The sequence below is a fragment of the Fukomys damarensis genome, unplaced genomic scaffold, assembly GCF_012274545.1.
Source record: "Fukomys damarensis isolate Sample0158 unplaced genomic scaffold, DMR_v1.0_HiC HiC_scaffold_18, whole genome shotgun sequence".
NCBI lineage: Eukaryota > Metazoa > Chordata > Mammalia > Rodentia > Bathyergidae > Fukomys > Fukomys damarensis.
Window position 1 is genome coordinate 4,816,878 of NW_022900930.1, and position 7,195 is coordinate 4,824,072.

Here is a 7,195-nt window from a genome sequence, read left to right on the forward strand (position 1 = left end):
GGAGGGGGAGGGGGGAGGGAAGGAGAGAGAGAGAGAGAAAGACGGACAGACAAATCCCCTTAAGGGCACCCCTCCAGTGACCTAACTTTCTTCCTCTAGGCCCTGTCTGCTAAAGATTCCACCACCTCTCAACCAAACCTTTAATGCATGGTGTTTGGGGATGTTTAAATTCCATACCACAATGGACTGCGTTGTTTATGACAGTGGTCCCATAATATTATAAAGAACATAAAATTTCCTGTCTCCTAATGATGCCACAGTCATCATAACAAAATAATGCAATGTGGTCCTCACACATTTGTGCTGACACTGGTGTAAACACACCTACTACACTGCTAGTCATGTAAAAGCATAGCACATGCAACCAGGCACGGTACAAATACTTGATCATGATCCTAGGTGACCATGCTATGGTTTTATAGATTTACAACAGTATATTTTATAGTATTTTTAATTGTAGTCCAATGCATAGAACAAAATTTTCCACAAAATGATATGCTATGCAAACACTGACAGCAGTTATTATCTTCTGTTTATCAAATTTCTTCATTGCATCATTTTCTCTTATGCTTGACTTAATTTTACATTTAAATTCACTCGATCTCATGACAAAATCGCCTAATGAGGCATTTCTCACAAAACAGCCCATCGTTGAGTGACACTTGACTGTAATGTGAATTGTTTAATAATGCAAAACATTGCCTCACTCACTACGTGAAGCTCTTGTGGTTCTTGAACACCCGAGTTAGAATGTAAAAGGTAGCAAGAAAAGGGTCACTTACTCAACCCGGAAAGAGTCCTTGACTGTGCAAGACTATAGCATTCAAACTATTGTGAGAAAAGACCACGCTGGTTACCTACTTCCTCCTGGCTCAAGCCCTCTCTTCCTGTAGCTACCTCTACTCTTTAGGGTAGTGGTGGCTTGTGACATCAGCAGCTGCAGACGCCACAAGCTTCTTGACATTTGGCCACAATTTTGTAGCATTTAGAAGACAAGAGATCAAGAGAAACTTACATGGCCCGAGTCAGGCTGATCAGAAGAATGAATGCTCAGGGTGATATGTCCATCTCTCTTAGCATCGAGGACTGGCTCCTGAGCCATATGCTGTTTAATGAATTTAAATTTCTTGTGTATTTATGATATATGGAACCTTTGAGTCAGGTAAGCTGCCTCTAGTGGCTGGGGCAGGGCTGATGGCTGTTAGGCCCTGGGCAGAGGTTCTGCCAGTAAAGGGGGTTTAGCAATGGGCCACACTCAGGGACGGTGAGAAGCAGAGACTAGACAATATGTGAAATGGCACCTAGGAAAGAGATGTGGGATGGGGTGGTGGATGAGGGTTTGGGCAAAGGAGGAAGCCTAGTGAGCGTATGGCTTAAGAGCTCTAGGCCCACCCTGCTGAAGGTGAAGCTTCTAGGACTTTCTCATCTAGGGTAAGGCTGAGCCTGCAGATATCTGGACACTATCTAGGGAGGATTTGCCCTTAGAGAGACTTTAGTGGGCTCCTGAAGATGAGAGCATCCCACGGGGCTGTGCGCATGGGAATGGAGATGCTATCTACACACCAAAAGCTTGATTTGCCCTCTTTATGCATTAGTGTGGAAACTTGATTAGGTAATCAAACCCTGGATGATAATACAACAGCCACTATAATTTATTTGGAGTCTCCTGTGTGAGTCAGTATACAGGATGCTAAGTGCAGTGGACAGGCTGAGCAGGAAGTCTGACTGAGATGCTTTGCAGGATGCTTTTGGGAGCACAGATTCATACAGAGCCAGCCTGCTCAGGGCTGGCTTCCTAGTGTGGGTCACAAAGAGACCTGCGGTTCGTTTTGCGTGCTGTTGTCACTGTGGTAAAATTCTGAAAAAGTTTTGGCTGGAGATACCCACACTCTTGTTTGGCACTGGGCTTCACAGATTACATAGTACGTTCTAGGTGTGGTCGTTCAGCCCTGCTCAGCCTCACCACTTGTGGCCTCAAGGATGAGGGATCTGCATGCCTCCTCCGGGCTTCTCCAACGGCACAGGTAACATTTCTGCTGAGCTCTCTCTTTTCCAGAGCCTCCCGTTAGGCAGCCTGATCTGTAGCATTCTCAGGCTTCTTAGCTGGTTTCCAGTGGGAGTAGCCAGGGCAGAGAGATGGGCACGGCTTGTATATGCAGTACGGAGCCCATCTCTCTATGGAAGAAGCCCAAGTGGCAAGCAGAGTTGAGCTACTCTAATGTTAGGGTCGCTTACATTTGTCAGTAAGCCGAAGGCTCCTGGAAGATGGGTTTCGTGTTGATCTGCCATCGTCCTCTCAGTGCCTGGCACATAGTAGGTCTTGACAGGTGTGTGTTCTTTAAAGAACACTTCAGTGGTAGAGGTAGGAAGTGACTGTGGTTGGTGGAGGTAAAAAGACTGCTTTTGTATTTTTGAGGGGCACGAGGATCAGAAGACATATCTAGAAATTAGAAGTCTGGAGAGACCCCTGCAACCCAGATTCCAACTACTTGCAGGAGAAGTCAGGGCACAGTGTACTTAGACGTGGGGAGAGGGGTAAAGAGTGGAGGGCAACTTCTGGGAAAGAGGGACCCATAGAGACGGACTCCTCCTGACGAACAGGCTAGAATTTCTCTTGTGACCTCACTTTGGGGGCCCCGGGGGTTCTCCCCACCCATCTCATGATGCCGTCTCACAGACTCAAAGTATCTGCTTGGAATCGGCTGGCTGTGGGATCATTACATCCTCTTTATGGAAGGGAGAACTGCAGCGGAGGATGAAGCCTCAGTTCACGTGGGACATCTGCACTCAGGGTTTCAGATCTCTGGCCTCCGGGGAGGTTAATTCAACACAAGGAGTGCCCTGCTGGCCACCTCTGTTTCTGATCCGAGGCATCTCAGTGGGTCTCCTCGGCTGAGCAGAGCCTTCAAGAACATGTGCAAAGCAGGGATTTCGCATCTCGACAAAGGCCTGCAGCAGGCCACCTCTCCCTGCATTCTCAATGACAGGGTACATCCTTCACCTCCCGTCTACCAAGCATTTGGCTTGGAACACAGTGGAGCTTGCAGAGGGCTCGGAGACCCCCGAGGGTGGCAGGTGCTGGATATTAACATAACATCGACTTTCGTCAAGCAGAACGTTTGCTCACGCTGCTGATGTGCGGAGCTCCCCAAAGTTTTGGAAATATGCAAAACTGACTCACTGGCATCTTTACACCTGGCCGAACCTCTTAATGGCATCTCTCCCTCGCTCTGCCCAGCAGCAGGCCCGCTGCACACGCATGAGCATCCGCACTCTTCCCTCCTTCCCTGTGCCTCTTTTCCTGTCAGTTCCTTCCTCCCAGGCTTTTGGCACCAGCTCATTTTTCTGGAGTTGTCATGCACTGCTCCGCCTAACTGCTACATCTAAGCGTGGCCGAACTAATGATGCAGCAATTAAGAGTGATTAGGGTTATTGATAATAAAGAGACCGCATAAACTTGATTAAGTACATTCATTAATGAACATGTTGTGGGTGCTCATGTGGGGGTGTGGCAAAATGAAAAGTGGTAGAAGGAGGAAAAAGTAACTCACTCGGTGACTGTCCCTGTGTGGCTCTGAGGGTTACTAGGGGGGCTGAGATATTTGGCAGGAAGATCAAGGGACTAGAAGGGCTTGGGCTCTGAGGAAATTGTGGCAAATTGCTAGCCAAAGCACATCATTTACTTCAAAGTAGGAGAGGGACAAAGTCTAGGAGATGGTGTAAGGGAACAGCCCCAAGAATCACCCCAAACACCCCAAGCTAGACATGCTGCCATCCCTCTTTTTCTGGGAGTAAGTGGTGAGGCTGTTACTGGTGAATTTAAGTGAAGCTTTTCTCTTGCATCCCTTGCCAGCTCTGCCCATGGGGACAGGACGGCTGCTCATTCGTGTGCCTCGATCCTCTGCATGCGGAACACAGCAGCACCTCCCAAACAACGGCTGATTCCCTGGCTTGTTCTTTCAGCAAGACTTTCGAGTGCTGGGGGACCCAGCTTAGGGACCCTGTTCCCCAGTGCCACACCAGAAACTGAGAAGGGAAGACCTTCTATCACATTTCCTTCAGAGGCTTAGCAAAACCTCACTAACTCTGACCTCATCTCAGAGCTGTGATAATTCAGAGAGGAACACTGAGAAATTTACCTTCATTCAGGGCATGCAGATCGCAGGTAGAACAAATAAACTGAAATTTAAAAAGATTGAGGGGGTGCTAAAAATAAGGGGATTTAGAGCAATGGCGGTGAACCTGTGGCATGTGTGCTGTTTCTTCAAAGGCTCTAAAAGGTTCGCCATCACTGATCTGAGGGTGCACCTCAGTGGCAGAGCACATGCTCAGCATGTGATAGGTTTCGGATTCAACGCTACACCAAATCTTTTTTTAAAAAGGAATTAACCTCTTTAGCTCTTTCTTAGAAGAATCCTGAACACACTTCCAAAGCACCCACTTAGCTAAGGGTCTTGTATTGCTTGTAATATACTCCTACCTACTGTTCCCCAGCGAGCTTCCTTGGGACTTCCTAGTCAAGCAAGCTGTTAACTTGGCTGTGATTACTGGTCCCTTCCGAGTAGGCAGCCTGAGCTTCTTCTCAGTAAGTCGATGAATTTCAAACAATAAATTGATAGCGTCCGCTCATTTTGGCATTAGGTAGCTTCAGTTAGCGAGAGGACTATGATGTCTGCTACAAACTCCATTCTCGCCTTAGCAGAGGAAGGGCCCGGCCCCCACCTGCCCTCTGTGCCAGCACTGCCTGTCCCTGTGGGCAATGAGGCCTCCCAAGGGGCGATTCCAGCAGGTGGAGGGACGCAGTACAGCCTGCACACATTCGGGCAGCTGCTGTTCGGCTGCAATGAAAGATTGGAGCTGTGTAAAAAGATTTACACGCCTATCATGTACAGGATGCTGCACACGAAGATTCAATCTGCCCCTCAGGTTTGTAAACACCACTGATTTCATCCGCAAGCCATTTCTAGTGGTTGTTAAATTGGCCAGAGGGGCTGGAGTCAATCCATAGCATGTATTGGGAGTGCCTTTGGTGTAGCCTCACCCAGGGATTAGGAAAATCATTAGGCATGGAAAGAATCCCTGGATCTCGGATTGGATGGTGTTTAAGTGTTATCTCCTGCTGACTCCCTTCAGGAGCATCCCTGCCACAAGGTCCTCTCACCACCCTTCAGGGAAGCGTGTTTTATTTCAGGGAGACTTAGTCAGGAAGGTTTGCTGTAACCTGAGATGAAATCACCAGGACCTAAATGTTTGGTTGTGAGATTGCTTTGTAGGAGAGACCAAGTCACAAAAAGTTCTGTGGCACTTGAGTAGCTACACTTTCTGGGCTGGACGTCGAAGGGAACCCTGTGCGATGTTGATAAAGTTACTCGCCGAGATCTAGTGGTCCTACCTGGCTCTGCTCATCACTCAGGGTGCCTGGGGGATAACCAGCCTTGCTTTAGAGGAGCTCAAGGTCTGGCTGGAGAAACGAGACAAATCCCTGTGCAGGGTAGCGTAACATTAGCAAGTCAGTGAACCAGAGAAGAATGCGATGCCTATCATTGCCTCAGCTCATGATTCCATTGCTAGGACTTTGTCTTAGTTACTTTTCTCTCATTGCTGAGACAAAATACCCAACACCCAATGTTAAAGGGGGAAAGATTTATTTAGCTCTCAGTTTGTAGAGGTTTCCACCCATCATTGGCTGGCTCCAAGGCAGGGTGGCACAGCAGACATCACAGAAGAGGAACAATCCGTGGCAGGCAGAAGGTAGCAAAGCAAGGAAGCAAGAGTCCTGCCAAGCCTCTGTCTCTTATATTGTGTCCAGGGCTATGCCAAACCAATCAATGGACTGTCTTAATAATCACACGCCCTTAACCCTAGCACTGAACCACAAATCAGTCACATGTTCTAGATCCAGCCATCTTTGAAAAAGCCCCATCTAGGACCGCAGGGGGCTTTGGGGAGGCATCCAGACACAACCATAACAGATTGAAATCTTAGAAAAAGGTGTATGTACAGGGTGTTCATTGCAGTATTATTTATTATAGTGAAGAACTGGAAATAGCCTTAATGCTTATTAATAGGGGAATGTTTAGATCATTTATGGTTAAATCCTTTTAATGCAATGTTATATAGTTATTAAAAGCTATGCTTTCAAATAATATTATCAGGGCACAGGAAAATACTCATGATGGGATCTTAAGTGAAAACAAAACATAAAGCTGTGTATTTGTATTTTGGTATATATCTGTATCTACGTCTACATCTGTATGTATACCGATCTATGCAGTCCTGTGAAGGAACGCAGGGCCTTCACCACAAGCTACATCCCCACTCCTTGTGTGCTCTGAGACAGGGCCTTGCTAAATTGCCCAGTCTGGGATTATAGGTGTGCGCTATGACGCCTGGCTTCTGGCTTTAGTTCTGCTTTGCATCACCTCTGAAGCAGGGACCCACTGCTAGGTGGTGGCAAAGCCAGAAACCTGAAGTTCTTACAAGAGAAAAAAAAATCTTTGCAAGAATAACACAGCCCTAATCACCAAAGTCACAATGCTTAAAGCCTCCATGACCCATTATCTTTAAGCTTCATTTTTACCAGCAGATGAGGCAAACACAGTCTTCCACTTCCACAAGTTGAGCAGCTGAGCTTCCTGCCTTTGTACTTGCAAAATCACGGGGGTCAGCACATCCCCGAGCCTCACCCTGGGAGACCACCTGCCTGGCTACAGCTGCTCCCTCCTTGTAGGAGTCTTATTGTACTTAACACTGACAATTATATATCTCCAAATGAACAATGAATACTAAACAGGTTTTACAACCAGAAAAACTCAGTTTCTATAGTTTGCTTGTTGTTTTTATGGGAGAAAGGGCAAGGTAACAGCTGCTTCTACACGCCAATCTGGAAAGAGGTGGAATTTGTGACTTGAGCAGGAAGGAAGACTGGAGAGAACCTGCCTGGTATGTACAGCCCTCGGGCTGGAGGAGAAGCTGAGCAGCGGAAAGACACACATTGGTAGGGACTTTCAGAAAGGCTCCATGAAGAAGAGGAATAGTCTGGTAGGGAAGTCAGAGGGGCCATTTTAGGCACTGTGCTGGCAGGATGAGGGCTGCAGGAGGTCTGTTAGGATGCACCCTCTCTTTATTCTTGCATCCAACCCCTCACATAGATGCTTTTTGTTGTCATTGTTTTTTTTTTTTTTTTTTTTTTTTT